At 44.0% G+C, this 19,562-nt stretch overlaps 1 pseudogene; it reads left to right on the plus strand.

The window, feature by feature from the left end:
• The first annotated feature begins 855 nt into the window (after positions 1-855).
• LOC147855877 (presenilin-like protein At2g29900 pseudogene) lies at positions 856-2,965 on the plus strand (annotated as a pseudogene).
• Positions 2,966-19,562: the final 16,597 nt, after the last annotated feature.

The following is a 19,562-nucleotide window of genomic DNA, read 5'->3' on the forward strand; positions in this document are numbered from 1 at the left end:
ATGAGACCAAAAATATTACATTTCACATGTACATGTGAAAGTATCGTAGCGACTCTCGATGTTCAAGAACTTTACCAATAAATGATGCAATCGAGAGTGCACATTGTGGTTGTGAGAGAAATTCGTGCACATGCGACCTCTTACAATTTTATGGAATGATATTGGACCCATAGCAATATAGATAGATATATAGGTATTCTTTAACATCCACAAGAGACCACACGTAGATTGGGAAAACTAATATATGATGTGACCAAGATGTTTCAAAGCAAATATTTGAACCCAAGATCTTATGTTGATAGCTAGTAGCTTAGAAATACAAAAAGACAATGAATCTATTACTAAAAAACCGAAGTACCAAGTTCAACCAATTCGATGGACATAGCATGGCCGAAACGTTATGAAGTATGCTTGGACAATGATCAAGCATATGATGACAACTTTTATGAAAGAAAAATCATTTGCAATGGCAAGAAAATGAACCTCTTGTGAGTGAAGTTACCCTTGATTGGGACTTTCCAAGTTATGCCTAATGTGATTGTCCATAACCACAAGAGTTCAAGGATGTTTATGATTTCTATCCATCCAATATACGGTCAATCCCCGCACTCTATATCCATGGGGCCATTCTTTATATGCAAGGGCCCATTAGACCATACGCCAACCCCAATACTACCATGATTTCAAACTATGTATTGGGAACACAAAAGAGAGACAATGGACAAGAGACGGAGCTCATCAATCCAAAGCATGGTATTATATACATATACAGATACAGGTATTATATACATATGTATACATACAGAGATACATTATACATTATACATTATACACACAAAGAAGGGTGTGCATGTATGTATGTATGTATTGTATGTGATGTCCACAAGATTGACTTGTTTCAAACGAGAAGGATTCCTTGGGAAGCTAGCTTCAATGGAAGCTTCGATCTAAGCAGACCCTTCTTCTTCTCCCGCTGAAGCAATAAAGGAAAGAGAAAAAGGAAAGCAAGAGAAGAAATGGATCCAAGCAGCAGTGTGTTAGAGAGCGTGGGAGCAGAGATTACAGGGATAGTGGCACCTGTCTCGATCTGTATGCTCCTCGTAGTTCTCCTTGTTCATAGGTTAACTCCGCACGGATCAGAGACCTCCATCCCTTCTGTGGCTACGCTTGTGTACACGGAGAAAGCTTCAGACTCGACCTCACAGAAACTCGAAGGTGCCCTTCTCAATTCGCTTGTCTTCGTTATCATGATATCCATGGTAACCTTCCTTCTTGTTCTCCTCTACTACTTCAGATGCATCAAATTCCTCAAATATTACATGTGTGTCTCGGCTGCGATGGTACTTGCCTACATGGGAGGGGCTGTCTCTATTCAGCTCATAGAGGCTATGTCCATCAAAATAGATGTCTTTACCTTTGTTGTGTTGCTTTTCAATTTCACTGTTGTGGGTGTTTTGGCTGTTTTTATGACTTCTATGCCCATCTTAATCACACAATTCTACTTGGTCATGATTGGTATGCTTGTGGCCTTTTGGTTCACTATGCTTCCCGAATGGACCACATGGATGCTTCTTGTGGCTATGGCTTTATATGATCTTGTGGCCGTGTTGGCTCCTGGAGGGCCATTAAAGCTTCTTGTAGAGCTTGCAATTTCTCGAGACGAGGATATACCAGCTCTTATTTATGAATCTAGGCCAGTTTCGGTAGTAGATATGTCCACCCATGATGTGGCCACCCATCGTCCTCAGCCTAGACGATGGAAAAGACGACATTCTCGTAATGATCACCCATCCACTGAAATGCAATCTTTAAACACCGACCTGGACACTACCATTTCCCAGACAGATGTACGACCGTCGTCGTCATCGTCAACCAGAGGCACGCACAGAAGGCCAGATTTGGAGATGCAAATGGAACTTGATTCAGTGGAATCAAATGTTAATTCTCTTGCTGAATTTGATACATATGATGAAATTGAGAGCATCGAGGATGACTCAGCAAGATCTCCGCCCACCATTACCAATCATAGGCATGCCAAATACAATCCACGCAATGAAATCGAGAATGCTGAGGATGAATCTGTTCAATCTACGCCCATAATTCCTGGTAATATGCATGCCAGACATGGTGAAATCGAAGATGCAGAGAATGAATTGATCCCATTGATGAATGCACCACGTCTTGCCCATGTCCCCACCCAAACACAAGCACGGCATGCTCGAGCAATGGATCATGAAGATGAAGATGAAGTTGATGGGTTCGGTCTTTCCACGTCAGGTGCCCTTAAGTTGGGTTTAGGAGACTTTGTGTTTTATAGTCTTCTGGTGGGTCGGGCAGCAATGTATGATCTCATGACCGTTTATGCCTGCTATTTGGCTATAATTGCTGGACTTGGATCCACTCTGATGCTTCTGGCAGTGGCTCGAAGAGCCTTGCCAGCTTTACCCATCTCCATAGGGCTTGGTGTGATTTTTTACTTCCTCACGCGGCTTCTTATGGAACCATTGGTTGCTGGGCTCTCAACTTCTCTCCTCGTATTTTAATGAGGAAGGGACCTTAAAATTTTGCTATCTCCTGATGGGGCTGATTTGATCAGAGACATGGATGTTTGAAAGCTCAAAAGGATGTCCCATTTGGACAAGTTTTTCGGTAGGTCATTATTTGACCCCATGAGTTAAAGTCTCATACACAAGATTGTCTGGTGGACATTGCTACCAAACCTGTTTTGTGGAAAGAGAATGAATATACGCCATAGAAGCTGGCAAAGTTCTCCCATGTATGAATTCCTTTTAACATTGATGTATTATTTTATGGTCGCTATCTAACTGTGATGACTCACTGGTCTTTCAAGTTGTTTCTTGTACCTTTATGCATATACCAGAACATGGAAATGTATTTGAGATTATATGTAATTATACATTGGATGAATATGGTTGAATAGAAGATTCAAGTTTATTGTGAAATACGTAGTTGGCCTCTTAGAATGGGTGTATCTTTTGATTTTGTAGAAGTATAGTTATTCATACAATCTATTAATGCATTCTAAGTGATGTTCATACTTCATTATTAGTGTTGTTAATTGCATGCATCATGTGAATGCATTATAATGAAATGATCAAGGTTTATTGTTATAGACACTTAGCTTGTAATGCATGCTTTAATCCTTTGGTTATAATATTAATGATTTGGTGTTGGGGAAAGGATCAAGAATAACCCTCATGTACAGGGTCATATAAATGATATCCATCTCCAATTTCAATCATATCAAAATATATATTTTGTGAAAGTATTACCCATCAATTTGGTTTCTCTATAAATATTCCTTCCCATCAAATACACACAGCAAGCAATACTTACGAAACGGAGAAAAATAACCTACCTAGACATGGGAATTCTGAAAATACTTTGTCAATAGCACAACATTTATAACATCAAACATGAATCTACCACCACAAATACTTTGTAAATAATCATTATGCATTGATTGAGAGCAAGCCAGAAAATTAAACCAAGATGCATAAGACAATGTAGGACCATTGTTCATAATCTCCCCAAGCTAGTTGAGTTGTGAAACTAAGCATTTGCCAAGTATCCAAATAACAATTCTATTCCAAATTAAAGGTAGCCCATGCACTTGCTCAATACACTTCGGATGTGAAGTGAGCAAACCACTCTAACATCAATCCAAGCTTTTAAAACATAAGAAAAAAAAACCACCTCTAAGCCGAGCAAACTTCTATATAAACCAAATAATTGTAGGGCCCAAGGGCCACCATGCACAGGACCACAAGATTGTAGTCTATCATCCATCTTTAATCTATGAACTTGAAGCAATGGTTATTTAGTTCAATTGATAAGGTTTCTACTCTTGCATTCCTTAGAAAAGAAACCATATGTCACCTCAATTGGTATTCATTGTTGCTAGAGTAGTGCTTAGGAAACATTTTTTATTTTGTGGTGGAATGGTGAAGGAATAGGATATTAACCTTTTGAGTTAATATGTCATTAACAAATATAATAAGTAAATATCAAAGAAATGCAATTAGGTAGTTACACTCAACAAACTAGAAAATCCCATGTAGGAAGATAATATCAAAACATATGTATTTGTGTTAGTTTGTTAATGAAAATCTTATTTTGAGACCCATATAACATGTGTGAGAAAATGCCAAATTGAGCATCATATAGGCATTCTTATTAGAACTGTGTTATATCGTGTATTAAGTTTTGTATGGAAACACTTTTGTGACCATCATGAACTTCCAAACAATCAACAGTTGAATCTAATGCATGTCGTCAAACAATGGTGGAAGCTTGTCATTTGCAAACAAATGAAAGCTTTAAAATAAAATTCTGAATAAAAATTCAAGTGTTCTTTTTAGTACAATTAAGAAGTGGACAACTTTTCAAAAAATAATTGGAAACCAATTTCGAGAGAAGTATTGTAGAGAAAGACATTGGTAGTCCACAAAGTCCACAACATGTATAGTTTTATGGTTACCTATTTAGGAGGAAAGTTATAACACGATGGATAGGATGATCGTTAAAGATACCAATGAAGATGTTATGAGTGTATATTAAAACTTCAAACTCATGATAGAGATTTAAACCCATGAACCCATTGAAAAAGATGTGTAACCTTAACCGCTAGGATAGATCATATCACACACAATGATTTCGTAACTTTCATTACATCATGACGAATATATATGTAATGTTATCAAATGTTACCACCTTGTCCAAGCTAAGGCATGATCGCCAAGTGTCATGCTTGCTTGAATGCCAAGTGATAAGCATACATGTGTCCAAACCATGCTATATAAGCATGTAGTCAAGTATTGGTGAGCCGTTCAAGTTCAACGCCACTCTTCTACATATTCTTGTAACCCTTGTTCTTACTTGTTAGTACATTATCAATCTTTCTTATTTTTCGCTTGTTCCCCTTTTCTCGTTCTCTTCTTCATTTAAATCTTGTTATTGGTTATGACCTTGACAATTTGAACATTTCTTCTTCATTCCTTTTTTTTTCGAGGAACTTCTTATTCAATATTCTCGTAGCTATGGCATCAATAAATGAGCAAGAATATATGTGTGTTTTGGGTGATCTAGAACTCTTGGCAACCAAGTTCATGATCTTGGCACAAGAGAATCAAAGGCTTCTCAGGTATTTACAACAAGTGAATGTCTATAAAGCTCATTGACATGAGGAATTAACTAAGAGGTTTTACCAACTTGAAGTAACACTAGTAACTTTGTGGCAGCAAGCTTTGGGAGTACCAAGTTCGCCAAAAGACCATAAGATAAGTCCACTAACAAAGTTTGATGGCAATCAATACCAATTTTCGAGGATTTCTAAACCTATTGCATTTAATATTACAAATGGATCCCACTCGGTATCCAACTAATTCAACACGAGTAGGGTTGGTCGGGACTCTATTGACCAATATAACATTAGCTTGGTTTGCGTCATCACTTAAGAAAAGGTCCCCTATTTTGGATAATTTTGATGAATTTATGAAAGAGTTTCAAACTTGTTTTCGAGATATGGATCATGTGAGAATTGCTATCAACAATATTCGAAGGTTGTGACAAGGACATCTCCCACCCTTGGTCTATTCAACAAAATTTCACCTTTTTGCATGTGACATCCCTAAGGATGAAGAAACATCGATTTATCAATTTCGACAAGGACTTCCTAAAGATTCTAAATCGTTTACTAAGGCAATTAGTCGAGTCATATGATACGACAACATTTATTTGAGTGTCAACAATAATCTCGACCTAGATCAAAGCAAACATATGCAACAATGGTAATGTTACCATGATTCGGAACTATGTAGGATCCCACCCCTAACTCAATAGATGGCCCTACTCCAATGGAGATGGATACTACACATCGTTGAGAATCCTCGACAAAAACTAAAAAACAATGATATTGAGTGAAGTTTGAACCATGTACGTCGATATTGTGGAGGCCCAGGACACATAGCGATTAATTGTCCTCATTGACCTAGACATCAATAAACTAAATACTACTACTAAATCTAATATGATTATCCAATTGCATTTAGCAATCCTACTAGCTCTACATCATCAAATAAGTTTGACGTGCTTCGCCAACTAGATGATGTTTTAAACAAGTAAATCAAGCCAAAACATGAGTCGTTTGGTTGGTTAACCAAAAATTTGTAGAGTTTCACAACCTTGAGATTGATTGGAGAAAACAAGTTGTCCTAGAATCCCCCCAAAACACATGTCAAAATTTCTTATTGCTTCCAACTCGATTCTAAAGTGTCACATATCTCAACAATAGATCTCTACAAAGCTTACACAATGAGGGGCATGTGATAAAAAAAACACCAACCCTAAGTCCACAAAAGTCGGTTGTCTTACTTCCAACCAAGTATAGTTTATATTCACCATTGTTTATTTGGATTATATCATGATCATTTCCAATACTCTAGAGGAGCATGATGAGTGTATTCGCCAAGATTTGTGACGATTACGAGAATATGGCATTTGTACCAAACTCAAGAAATGTAGTTTCGACCACAACCAAGTGGAATTCCATGGATGTATAATCTCATCGGAAGGAATCTCTATGGATCCTATAAAGGTGCAAACAATTTTAGAGTGGTATCTACCACTATCTATGTGTGATGTCCAATGTTCCTTGGAATTTGAATTTTTTTATCGTAATTCATTGAGAATTAAATGAAGATGGTTTTGAGTCTTACACAATTAACATAGAAAAACCAACCATTTATATGGAATTCAAGTGCATCTAGGTGTCACAAAAAGGACTTGAATCCCCGAACTCCCATGTCATAACCTAGGATCATAGCTACATCTCAACACATCATGTGGTTATGTGTAAAGAATCAAGAGATGGATTCTGTGCAGCGGAATAGATATGAACTGTGTGTGTGTATGAGAGAGAGAGAGAGAGAGTGAGAGAGAGACAAGGAGTAAGACACAGAGAATAAGCAAGGTAAAGTACATTAACAAAGGAGAAAGACTCAACATTATACAAGGTGGGAGGAGGGTGCTTTATATAGTCACCCTCTCTCTTCATTAACTACAAGACTCTTGGAGCATGGGGAATGTGAAAGCTCATAAGTTATGTGTCATAGAATATGATTCTATGACTCATACTAAATGTTAGAATACAAAGTGGTGACATAATGGTGACTCTTGACCGTTGGAGTGTCTATTCACTCTCAAGGTGAGTTCACACACTAGACCAAGTTGAGCTTGATTCTCAACACGCCCCCTCAAGCTCAAGTTGGGTCGGTTTCAGACGATATCCGAAATACGCTTCGACTCGCGTTCCGGAGTCTGCGTCGACTCGCATTTATGCGGAATTCCGAAATCCGTGCTCCAGCTTGTGTTGTGTGTAGTTACGAAGTATGTGCTTCGGCTTGCGTCTTTCTTCGCGGCTTTGTGCGATAGATCAGTTCTTCGCGGGATAGATCAGTTCTTCGCGGCTTCGTTGTGCGGTTGCGGAATCCACGACGCACGTGTTATTGCGTAGGGTCTTCAGTACTCCCCCTCAAGCTTGGCAGGTCAGGAATTGTCAATCCGAGATCGGTCATGAATTGCCATAGCTTGTTGGCTCTTAAGGCTTTAGTGAAGATGTCCGTCGTTTGAAGATTTGTGCTAATGTGTTGTAGGTCGACATCGCCAGCTAGAACGCACTCTCGGATGAAGTGATAGTGCACTTCGATGTGCTTTGTCCGCGCGTGGAACACCGGGTTCCAACCCAGATAGATACTCCTCATGTTGTCGCAGTAAAGGGAAGTTGTATCCTTGATGGGTACGCTCAGATGCTTGAGTATCCTTTTGAGCTAGACGGCTTCACATGCGGCCACTGCCGCACCCCTTTATTCCGCCTCTGTGCTCGAAAGAGCGACGGTTGGTTGTTTTTTGCTACTCCAGGATATTGCTCTGCTATCGAGGGAAAAAACAAATCCGGAGGTTGATCTTCTATCGGCTTTGTAGCCGGCCCAATTGGTGTCTGTGTATCCCTCGAGTCGTATTGGCATCGCGGTCTTGTAGAGGGCCGCTCATGTATCGTAGAACTCGCTTAGCGCAATCCAAGTGAGTATCACACGGTGTTTGCATGAATTGACTAAAGAGACCGACCGGATAACTAAGATCGGGCCGAGTGATCGTGAGGTAGATGAGACTCCCGATGAGTTGCCGATACTAAGTCGGCTTGAACGCTTTGGTGCCGGAGTTCGCATCTAGTTTGAGATTGCGATCGAGCGGGGTTTCCGTGGATTTGCACTCAGCCATACCGAACTGACAGGAACACACGCTCCGGATGAACAACGCTCGGCCACAACCGAGCCTAGGATAAAACACAGAAAACGGATAATGATCGCACGACACAGTGAAGAGAAGAGTACACAGGATGTTAACGTGGAAAACCCAAACTAGGGAAAAACCACGGCAGCCCACGGACTGCAAACTATCACTATATCAGAATGTACAATAGTAGAGCACCAAGGCGACGACCTCGAGCTTGCTATCTTCGCCACAGGCGACGGTTACAACAGAGGCAACAACCTCTTCTTCTCTCTCTCTCTCTCTCTCTCTCTCTCTGTACACAGTTACGCGCTCTAATCTTGCGCCAACAAGAATGACAATAACAACTTACTCTAAGTCTGCCCTAAGTCATATTTATACTAATATGACTTTTCGGCTATTTACAAATATAGCCCTGATGGACTCTCAGAAAACATATTTATGAATATGTCCCTTCATCCGGTGAGCACTTCTCATCGGGTCTGCATCATCCGGCGCTTGCCGGGTACTCCTCATCTGGTTCTCACCGGGTCTTCCGTAGCCGGGTACTCCTCATCTGGTTCTCACCGGGTCTTCCGTAGCTGGGTACTCTTCATCCGGTTCTCACCGGGTCTTCCATAGCCGGGTACTCTTCATCCGGTTCTCACCAGGTCATCCCATCCGGAGGGACCTGTTTCCTAACAAACTCCCCCTTCACTCTGGCATGGGATGTCTTAGTAGTCCGACCCGCTTCCGACATGCATCCAGCTTGTCAGGTGTCAGTACTTTGGTCAACATATCTAACCCGTTCTCGGTCGTGTGGATCTTCGTTAGCGCGAACTCCTGGTCATCTACTCTTTCTCGGATCCAGTGATACCTATGCTGGATATGCTTCGTCCGGGAATGGTAGGCCGCATTCTTAGCAAGGTGGATGGCACTTTGAGTGTCACAATAGAGCCGAGCCGGTATTCATCTTGCCGGATACCGAGCTCTCCGATGAAGTCCTTCATCCATAATATTTCCTTGCCGGCTTCCACAACCGCCATGTACTCCGCCTCCGTGGTTGACAACGCAACCGTCTTCTGCAGCCTCGACTGCCATGAAACAACTCCCCCTGCATATGTCATTACATACTCGGATGTAGACCGACTGGTATCCACATCAACCGACATGTCCGAATCGGTAAAACCGTCAAGTTGAGGTTTACCGGAGCCGAATCAGAGACACATATTTGAAGTGCCCTTCAAGTACCAGAGTATCCATTTGACCGTGTTCCAGTGCTCCTTGCCAGGATTGCTCATAAACCGGCTCACCACTCCGATTGCGTATCCTATATCCGGTCGGGTACATACCATTGCGTACATTAAGCTCCCGACGGCAGAGGCATATGGAACCTTCATCATATCCGCCTTCTCTACTTTCGTCTTCGGGCTTTGCTTACCGGATAACCTGCAGTTTGCCGGCAGTGTCGATCCGACCGGTTTCACATCTGACATGTTGAACCGTTGAAGCACCTTTGTCATGTACTTCTCTTGTGATAGCCACAATTGCTTCATTGACCGGTTTCGGATAATATGCATCCCTAACATCTGTCTTGCCGGACCCAAGTCTTTCATTGAGAAGGTCCGGTTGAGAGCCTTCTTCAGCATCCGTATTTTGGCTTGGTCCCGTCCGACGATCAACATGTCGTCGACGTACAGAAGGAGTATCAGGAAGTCGCCTCCTTCGAACTTCTTCACAAACACACAGTGATCGGCCTGCGTCTTGTGGTACCCTTGATCGGTCATGAAGGAGTCGAACTTCCGGTACCATTGTCGGGGAGCCTGCTTCAGTCCGTACAGGCTCTTCTTCAACCAGCAAACCAGTTGCTCCTTCCCTTTCTCCACGAATCTTTCCGGTTGCTGGATGTAAATCTCCTCTTCGAGGTCACCGTGAAGGAATGTCGTCTTCACATCCAACTGCTCTACCTCGAGGTCCATGCTTGCCGCTATACTCAGCATCGTCCGGATGGAGGTCATCTTTACTACCGGGGCAAATATCTCGTCGAAGTCCATGCCCTTCTTCTGCGGGAACCCCTTCACCACGATCCTGGCTTTGTATCTCGGGGGGTTGTCGGCATCTCCCGGTTTCAACTTGTACACCCACTTGTTTCGGAGTGCCCGCTTTCCTTTCGGCAACTCCACCAATTCGTACGAATGGTTCTCATGCAGGGAATCCATCTCATCCTGCATGGTAGTTAACCATTTTCGGCTGCCGGGTCTTCGGATCTAGTTTTCCTCTCCGGTCCTTAGCTACATGCACATACGCAAGACACCCGAATACCTTCAGATGCTGGTAGGACACTTCCTTACTGGTCCAGAGTCTCTGTGGCGTGTCTCCGTCCAAGGGTACTGAGGGTGATCTGCTTATCACATATGTCGCCGTCGACAGTGCCTCAGCCCAAAACTTCTTGGGTAGTTTTGCATGCGCCAACATACTCCGGACCCTCTCCATTATGGTCCGGTTCATCCTCTCGGCCAACCCGTTTAGTTCCGGCGTCTTCGGCACGATAAATTTGAGCCGGATTCCCTTCGAGCGGCAGTACTCCTCGAACTGCCCCCGGTATTCAGCTTCGTTATCTACTCGAACCGCCTTCAGCTTCCGGCCGGTTTCTCTTTCCACTCTCGCGTGGAGCTCTTTGAAGACGGGTAGCACCTGATCCTTCGTCTTCAACGGTGTGGCCCACAGCTTCCGGCTGTGGTCATCTATGAACGTCATGAAGTACTGCGATCCGGCATGTGACTTCGTGTCCACTTGACATACATCAGTATGCACCAACTCCAGTGGTGCATTACGTCTCATCAGTGGCCTCGATCGGAAGGAGGTTCGGTTTTGTTTACCGGCCAAAAAATCAGTCCACTTCTCCAAGTGCACGTTCTTCACTGGAATGAGGTTGTGGTCTGCAAGCCTCTTCATCCCCTTCTTGCTCATGTGACACAACCTCTTGTGCCACAACTCACCGGCAGTGTCAGAAGCCATGTTCACTTCTTCTGGGCATAACCGGGCGTGTTTACCTTCCGGGCCCGAGCCACAATCAGACTCCCTTTGTTGAACTTCATAACACCGTTCCGGATGCTACCTGTGTAGCCTTCATCATCTAGCCGACCGGTTGATATCAGGTTCAGACGAACCTCCGGAACGTGTCGGACATCCTTCAACAACAGGTTGCATCCGATTGGTGTTGTCAACCACACGTCTCCTATGCCAACAATTCGGCATGTACCTTCATTCCCCATTTGGACACATCTGTGATCACCGGCTGAGTAGGATGAGAAGCATTTCCGGTCCGGGGTAAGGTGGAATGACGCTCCGGAGTCGACCACCCAGGTCCTCTCGTTGCCGGCAAGGTTTAGCTCACTCTCCTCGGTGATGAGCATCAACTCTTCTTCACTTGCCGCGATTGCCGTCGTTCCCTTTCGGTCCTGCCCCCTCCGGTCTTTACCGTTCCGGTCCGGGGTCCGCTTCGAATCGGTACCATCAGCTTCCTTGTCTTTTCGAAAATGCCGATAGTTCTTCTGGAAGTCTCCCGGCTTGCCGCAATAGAAGCAAGTAGGCCTCCCCCTTTACTTTGACCGTGTCCCCGAGTTTTCCCGGTTCTGGGGGCTACGGTTCCTGTGTCTTCCATGTTCCGATTCGGTAAGGAGCGCTTTGGAGTCGGAGCTCGTATCCTTATCTTTCCAACGTGCCTCCTCATCTAGCAAGCTCGACTTCACTCTTGCTAGGGATAACCGTTTCCCTTCCGGCCCGGCGTTGCCCAAGGTGACAACCAACGTCTCCCAGCTATCCGGGAGGGAACCGAGTAGGAGTAGCGCTAGTACCTCATCAGCGAGAGGTACTTCCAATGATGTTGCCTGGTTTATCAACCCCTGGAAGGCATTCATGTGCTCCGCCATGCTGGAGCCATCTTGGTACCGGAGTCTTACTAGCTTCCGAAATACCGAAACTTAGTTAACAACATTTTTGTTCTGAAACATAATGCCGATCTTTTCCCAGAGCTCATGAGCCTTGCTCTCTTCATTGAAGTTGTTGTAAAGGCTCATGTCGATGAAGCACCGTATGTACGCCGTTGTCTTCATGTGCATCACCTCCCATATCGTGGCGTCGATTTTGTCCGGTCTCTTGTCCCCGAACTGAAAAGGCAACCAAAGATCTTTAACCACGAGCATGTCCCTCATCTTCGACTTCCACACGGAATAGTTGGAGCCGATGAGCTTGAACATGCCTCCCAACGATTCGTCCATATTCTGTGTCGTTTCGCTCTGATACCACTTTGACAGGAACACACGCTCCGGATGAACAACGCTCGGCCACAACCGAGCCTAGGATAAAACATAGAAAGCGGATAATGATCGCACGACACAGTGAAGAGAAGAGTACACAGGATGTTAACGTGGAAAACCCAAACTAGGGAAAAACCACGACAGCCCACGGACTGCAAACTATCACTATATCAGAATGTACAATAGTAGAGCACCGAGGCGACGACCTCGAGCTTGCTATCTTCGCCACAAGCGGCGGTTACAACAAAGGCAATGAGCTCTTCTGCTCTCTCTCTCTCTCTCTCTGTGTACACAATTACGCGCTCTAATCTTGCGCCAACAAGAATGACAACAACAACTTACTGTAAGTCTGCCCTAAGTCATATTTATACTAATATGACTTTTCGGCTATTTACAAATATAGCCCCGATGGACTCTCAGAAAACATATTTACGAATATGTCCCTTCATCCGGTGAGCACTTCTCACCGGGTCGGGTACTCCTCATCTGGTTCTCACCGGGTCTTCCGTAGCCGGGTATTCCTCATCCGGTTCTCACCGGGTTTTCCGTAGCCGGGTACTCTTCATCCAGTTCTCAGTGGGTCTTCCATAGCCGGGTACTCTTCATCCGGTTCTCACTGGGGCATCCCATCCGGAGGGATTTGTTTCCTAACATGAACTTGTATAACAAGTTGAGGATGTAGTGCCGTTAAGAGATCATGATTCCGGTCGTTGTCCTGAAGAAAACCGACCATAGGCGGAATTGGACGAAAAGGCACATGAACCGGCTCTTACACGGCTGGATGCGGGAATTGATATTTTGATAAGGATTCATAAATGGATCGACTGATGTAAATACTAAGTAGTACACAGTTATTAGGGGGATTGTGCGTATCTCTGTCAGAAGGGACAGGGAATAAAGCGATTTGACTAGGGAAAAAGGGGCACCCCTATTTTGGGAACTATTTAAGGAGAGGAGAGAAGGAAGAGTGGGTGTCGCGTGTTAAGGAGGACGAAATGCTGCAGGACCGAGGGCCGATCTCTCTCTCCTCCTCCGACCGTCATTCTTTGTGGGTGCTTGGGAGTTAGACGCCTCTGCTTCGTGGGTAGCCCGTGCGCTGCCAGCAGAGGCCTTTCCTTCTGCGTTTCTCTGGGTCCAGTGTTTTCCGCCTGTGTGCGTGAGTAGGGTCCCCATGTTGGGCCCATCGCCGCCTTGACGGTTGTAACTGTCGGGGTTTGTAATCTCTTGTTATTGTAATCAAGTGTTTCGTTCTATATATCTCCTTCTCGCTTCTGCGTGTCTGTGAATCTCTCTCTCTCTCTCTCTCTCTCTCTCTCTCGCTCCTTGGTCCAAGACCCCCGTGGTCCCGTCCCATGCAAGACATTTTTAATGTATGTTTGCTTACCTCGTTCGCCGAATGGAACATTGCCGATGTGCCAAATCGGGTGCGTAGTATCATCACTGGTTTCAACATAACCGAGTTGCTCCGGCTCTCGAAGTTCGAGAAACCATTCTTTATGAGATATCATATGGTTTGAGGCTCCGGAGTCAACAAACAATATGACCTCCGGATTGAGGGAACTAGTTGAGGTAGAAGCCGACATAGAGTTTGCTCTATGTTTCATCATGAACATTCCGCCAAGGTCGGAGTTGTGTGCATACATTTCGCCACGATCTTCGTAGTCGGAGTTGTGCCCGTACATTCCGCTACACTCTTCGTAGTCGGAATTGTGCGTGTAATTCCGCTACACTCTTCTTTCAGCACTCTTCTTCGTGGTGGCCGAGCTTTCTGCAGTATCCGCATTCGGTTGCGTTTTGATGGCTCGGGCCGGAGTGGAAGCTCCCCCTTCTTGCGAATGTTCGTCGTTGGCTTCTGTTTTGCCGCCGAAATTGGGAGTTGTTGTCGTAGGTCGGACCTCGTCCGCCTTGTCCTTGGCCGAATTGGCCTCTCGCTCGTCCGCATCCTCTTCTTCCGTTCGAGTGCGTCTAGAGCATGTGGCCTTCTGACTCATTGCTCCTTGACCGCACATGGTTTTCTTCGAGCAATATCATTGATTGGAGCTCGAAGAAGGGGGGAGATTTCTCCCTTGCTAGAACGGCGGTTAGCATCGCGCCGAACCGTGGTGCGAGGCCGCTGAGGAATATTTGCACCATCTCATCATCATCGATATTTACGCTTATCGAGCCGAGCGAGTCGCAAAGCTCCGTGATCTTCAAGGTGTATGTCGTGATGGACATGTCCCTTTGTTGAATGTTGTTCAACTTTTGGTAGAGTTGAAGCCTTCTTGTGGTTGTGTTAGCCGCGAAAATCTTTCGTAGATTTTCCCATGCCTCCTTCGGCGTCTTGGCTTCGCGAATGTAGCCGAGCATGTGATCGTGAACACATGTCGCCAAGCAATACATCACACGACTTGCGGCTTGCTCCCATGTCGCGTATCTGGGAGCCATTTCGATGGGTCGGTCTTCGTGTGCTCCTTTGATGTAGCTCCAATAGCCTTGTCCGACAAGGTATTGGTGCATCTTGTACTCCCAAGATGCGAAGTTGTTTCGATCCAACTTCTCGGTAGGGAGAGCGCTCCCCATTTGAGTATTCATTATGTTGATTGTTACCCCGTACGAGATGTATGGAGAGTTAATGTGATGAGCGAGGGTCAAATGTTATCATGATGATTGTTGTGTGTGTGTAGGGGGCATAAATGTAATTGTGAGTCGATACGTATGTGAACACATGCACACGTGTGTGCATGTGGATGGATACGAGGAGGTGTGAGTGAGTGTCCAATATGAATGCTCTAGGGGGCTTGCACCCCTTTGTATCTACCCCCTCTTGTACTATTTAACCCCTTATAGGGAATGAATGAAGAAAGGATCATTTTTCTCTCTCAATCTCTCTCTCTCTCTTGTCATCTCTCTTTCTCTCTCTCTCCCCCTCAACGTTGAATCCCCTTGGGAGGGGGGTGGAGCCATTCTAGGCACCACCCCCCACCCCACAATGCTTCTCAATGATTCTCAACATCTTCATCTCGATCTCTCTCACCATCATACCTTCATCATCTTCACTATTACACAATGTCTATCTTTATCATCAATCATCATCATTATCATAAATATTAACCCTAACCCTAAAATGTACAACACCTTTTGGTGACCACTAAGGCGACCCCCCTTTTGAGACGAAGTCGAAGATTAATACGTGGCAGAGACAACAACGACGAAATGTGCGATAATGGTAAAGATGATGTGCAAGAAATCAAATCAATGATGTGTTGGAAATGGTGGTCACGAGATACTAAACGAAGTCGAGGAATGAGAAATGGTGTTGACGATTTGCGTGTAGTTGATCACAAAAGAAAGACGAACAAAAGTTTATGATCTATGGGTTAGCAATGGAAGTGCAAAGGAGAGAGAGACCCAACCATCACAAGCCGTATCTTCTAAAGATGAGACTGTATTTCTATCCACATATGACCGGTCAGACATGGCCAGAAAGACAAACGACCGGAGGGCCGAATGATGACCAAACCAAACGGGCATGGATGGGCTGGATAGAGACAACGCTTGAATGAAGCAGCGATGGCTAGACGAGATTCGATAGACATGAATCGGACAAACGACCAGAGACTCGTAAGACAGGGCCCACAAAGATGGAACAAAGATGGAGAAGGCAATGAAGAAAGTAAAAGAAACGCCAAAAACAACTGACGAAAACATAAGGACAAAGGCCGGAATGGCTGGACAGTGGGCGAGAGTGGCCAGAGTGACCGGAGTGGATGGACAACAGTCCGAGCGGTCAGATAGGCTGAGAGTGGCTAGACAGGACCCGGAGAGCCGAAATGGCCAGAGAGCGGCCGGACAGGACGACAGTCGAACATCATCCGTATGGCGACGACCTAATAAAGCAACCAGAGCAGCCGGGTTGGGGTGGCCAGATAACCAACGGCCAGAGCAGTGGCCGAATAGCGACGACCGGATGCCACGTACAAAGAAAGTGGCGTTGGCCTTACAATAGCCTGATAGTGGCAGTGACGGAATTGCGGCCAGAGCAGCGGTCGGACAGAGACACGCCGAACAGACAGAGGAACTGGGGATCGGACGGACAGGCGCCGAGTAGCGACAACGGAACAATGATACAGAGACGGAGACGATGAAAACAAACACAACGGATAAACGGACATAAATCTTCTCATCACCACCGCCATCGCCACCGTGAACACACAGGCACAGAAGATGATCACGATGAATACCAAGAAGAAGGTAGAGGAGGACGAGGAAGAGAAAGAGACAAGGACAAAAGCGAAAAAAGCGAAGGTTGAGATAGACAAGCACTACTAGAGAAGGATTAGGAAGAGGAGATGAAAAAAGAACAAGAAAATGCAGAAAATAAGAAGAAACAGAGACGGGAGAAAGAACGATAAGAAGAAGAGACAAGGAAAACAACCTAAAGAAAAACAGAAAACAATAAGAGGAAGAAGAGAGGGAAAAAGAAAAAGAAAACATAGGGGCATGTGAAGAATTTCGGAAACATGAGTGCACACCAACAAATTTCATAAACATAAGGGTACAATATAAAATTTTAAAAACAAGAGGGCACCACTAGAATTTTGAAAATCCCCAAGAATACTCACACACACTCAAAACAAAGGAAGAATACACATACATACGACATGATTTTGGACCCATGACGAAGTTCGTAAGCTGACAGAACAAGAATGTTTGTGTCGCGGACGATTTGCTGACCGACAAAGATGTTCGAGTCAAGCATTCCGATCGAGGGAGTCGATCGTTGAAAGGACCGATGGAAGTTCCGGTCGAAGAAATATCATCATCAAGGCATGTGGGATCGACGTGCAAGACACTTTCCCACAGGCGTGCCATATTGTGTTACCCCGTACGTGATGTACGGAGAGTCAATGTGATGAGCGAGGGTCAAATGTTATCATGATGATTGTTGTGTGTGTGTAGGGGGCATAAATGTAATTGTGAGTCGATACGTATGTGAACACATGCACACGTGTGTGCATGTGGATGGATACGAGGAGGTGTGAGTGAGTGTCCAATATGAATGCTCTAGGGGGCGTACACCCCTTTGTATCTACCCCCTCTTGTACTATTTAACCCCTTATGGGGAATGAATGAAGAAAGGATCATTTTTCTCTCTCAATCTCTCTCTCTCTGTTCATCTCTCTTTCTCTCTCTCCCCCCCTCAACGTTGAATCCCCTTGGGAGGGGGGTGGAGCCATTCTAGGCACCACCCCCCACCCCACAATGCTTCTCAATGAATCTCAACATCTTCATCTCGATCTCTCTCACCATCATACCTTCATCATCTTCACTATTACACAATGTCTATCTTTATCATCAATCATCATCATTATCATAAATATTAACCCTAACCCTAAAACGTACAACATCGATTCTTCTTCTTCTTCTTCTTCTCTCCTAGAATGCGAGCTATGTAGTCGCACTATGATAGCGATGAGCCGGTTCTTCTTGAACGTCGGCGTAGAGCTCAACACACACGGATGGGCTAGATGGAGCTACCAAACCGCTCTAATACCATGTAAAGAATCAAGAGATGGATTCTGTGCAACTTAATAGATATGAACTGTGTGTGTGTATGAGAGAGTGTGTGTGAGAGAGAGACAAGGAGTAAGACACAGAGAATACGCAAGGTAAAGTACATTAACAAAGGAGAAAGACTCAACATTATACAAGGTGGGAGGAGGGTGCTTTATATAGTCACCCTCTCTCTTCATTAACTACAAGACTCATGGAGCATGGGGAATGTGAAAGCTCATAAGTTATGTGTCATAGAATATGATTCTATGACTCATACTGAATGTTAGAATACAAAGTGGTGACATAATGGTGACTCTTGACCGTTGGAGTGTCTATTCACTCTCAAGGTGAGTTCACACACTAGACAAAGATGAGCTTGATTCTCAACATTATGGAAAAACCCTTGTACATTTACATTAGTTTCATCATTCTAGACATCTAGAGAATTTTGGAGCATGCATGCATGTCTTCATAATATTCTTTGCCGACATGTTATACTTTGTTTACATGAAATTCTTAGGAAACAATTGTTCATGTTGATCCCAATCAACATGAAGCACGCTAGTTATGAAATTATAAGTACAATTTATTCTTTCTCTCTCGGTATTTTTATCTCTTGTCTCCTTTTTGCTCTAATCTAACTATTTGTGACTATTTGTTCATTTTCCGAAGCCTCATAATGTATGCCTCTACTGATAACCTAAACCAGATGATGGCAACATTGTAACAACTCCATATAAAAAATGACAACCTTCGAGAATCATTGCAAACTTCAAGATACTTCTCTTATGGACCTCAAGGTCATGAAACCCGAGCCTACATCAATGTCAATGATTGTTCAAACTACATAGCTTGGTTCTTTATTGACTATTTCTTCGACACCTAAGGTTTTGGCTTAGGTTTTGCACGTAAACCTCTTCTACAAAAGCTTTCCTTATAGAGCTTGAAACAACATTCAAGGATACATATCAACGTTGGATGGCCCTTATCAAGCTCTACACAATATATCAAGGTATGTGTGTGGACTTTGTCTATGATTTTGAGTTTTGACAACTTGCATGTGATGTTCAATGGGACAATCAAGCCTTGTGCAACCACTTTCATCGAGGTTGTCGAAGTGAAATCAATAATCTTTTGTTAAACATCATCACATATGTAGCAAACATGCAATCTAATAATGAAATCTTTGTGTTATCTCAGTGTTTTTGAAAACAATTTCTTTGCCTCCTTTGCGCCAAATTGGCGTCTCCTTGAGGCCATATTTTTTGTAGCAATTTACAATGGGCTTCATCAATGTTGGAATGACTAATCAAAGTGGCAAATACACCACCAAACATGAAGCTAAAGGTTATTTCAACAACTTTCAATTGCTTATAGATGCAAAGCAAATAAATCAAATGTTTTGGTTGGTACATT

The sequence above is a fragment of the Azolla caroliniana genome, unplaced genomic scaffold (assembly GCF_043228905.1).
Source record: "Azolla caroliniana isolate FFs.n. ecotype wild unplaced genomic scaffold, voAzoCaro1.0.p SCAF_14, whole genome shotgun sequence".
Lineage (NCBI taxonomy): Eukaryota > Viridiplantae > Streptophyta > Polypodiopsida > Salviniales > Salviniaceae > Azolla > Azolla caroliniana.